At 36.6% G+C, this 1,472-nt stretch overlaps 1 pseudogene; it reads right to left on the minus strand.

Moving 5' to 3' along the window:
• Window positions 1-106, minus strand: LOC137830785 (small nucleolar RNA R71; annotated as a pseudogene).
• Between the last annotated feature and the right edge of the window lie 1,366 nt (window positions 107-1,472).

Here is a 1,472-nt window from a genome sequence, read left to right on the forward strand (position 1 = left end):
AAGCAAAGTCTGGAATCTCTATGTTCAGACAAGGATCAAATGAATTTTTCTGTGAGACATGGGAGAGATTCAAAATGATGCTAAGAAAATGCCCGAATCATGGGTTTAAAGATATTTCTCAACTGCGCATATTCCTTAATGGTCTTAGATCTGACACGAAGATGCTCCTAGATACCGCAGCTTGTGGCACAATGGTGGGTATTGATATGAATCAAGCAACGAGAATTATTGATGCTTTGGCAACAATTGATTATCAAGCTCAGAATGATAGACAAGGTAGTCAAAAGAGAGGGTTGTTGGAGATTGAGCAAATTCTAACACAATAATTGAGCAACTAACCGTACAAATGGCTAAATTCCCCAACAATTGCATGCGGTTTACTCATCTCAAAGTCATAGTATACCCATCAGGTGTGATTTTTGTGGAGGTGATCATCCTAATGGTCACTATTCTTATCAGACCAATTCACCTAAAGTTGAGGTAAATTATAAGGGCAATCAAGGAAGGCAATGTGGCTTTTCCAACAATTATTCTCAAGGTTGGAAAAGCAATTTGAATCAAAATTTTGGGTGGAAGCAAGACTATGGTTCATCCAATAAGCAAGGACCTTCCAACAACAACATCAACCAAATTTCCCATCCATGCCTGAAAGGACGAGTAAACTTGAAGATACCGTGGAGAAATTCATCAAAGCCATAATGGCAGTCAAGAGAATAATATGGCGATGATCAGGAATATGGAGATTCAGATAGGAAAAATGGCCTAACAAATAGTAGAGGGAAAAAATGGCCAATTTCTAGGCAACACCACAACCAACCCTAAGGAGCATTCCAATAAAATTACTACAGAGAGTGATGAAAAAATAGGAAAGAGGGATGGTAAGAGATGGTAAGAGTTGAGATAGAAAAGAATGAGATTAAGAGGGAAGGAGATGAGGAAAATAGAAGAGAGAAAAGAATAAAGGAAGGAAATAATAAAAAGAGTGAAGATGAGATGAGTGCTATAAAAGATTTATCATATCCTCCTATTCATGTAGAAAAAAAGGATGTTTTTTCAATAAATTGCTTCTTAAAAATTATTTTGCAGGATGGTCAAATTTTTTTTTGAAGGAGTTAGAAGGAAGATGTGTTGTTTTGAAGAGAAAGATATAGAGCCGAAAGTTGGAAGCAGTACCTTGATTCAGGAAGACTTGCCAAAAAAATTCAAGGATCCAAGGAGTTTTAATCTTTGTGTGTCTATAGGAGATTTATTTAAGACCTATTGGATTTAGGGGCAAGTATCAATTTGATGCCTTGGATGATGCTAAGACATATAGGTGACTTGGAGGTTAAACCCACCAAGATGCAGTTACAGTTGGCGAACATAATTGTGAAACATCCTTATGGCGTGGTAGAAGATGTTCTTATGAAAATAGACAAGTTTATATTCCCTATGGATTTTTTTTTATCTTGGACATGAAGGAAGATGAGGAG

This window comes from Phaseolus vulgaris, chromosome 7 (assembly GCF_000499845.2).
Source record: "Phaseolus vulgaris cultivar G19833 chromosome 7, P. vulgaris v2.0, whole genome shotgun sequence".
NCBI classification, from domain to species: Eukaryota; Viridiplantae; Streptophyta; class Magnoliopsida; order Fabales; family Fabaceae; genus Phaseolus; species Phaseolus vulgaris.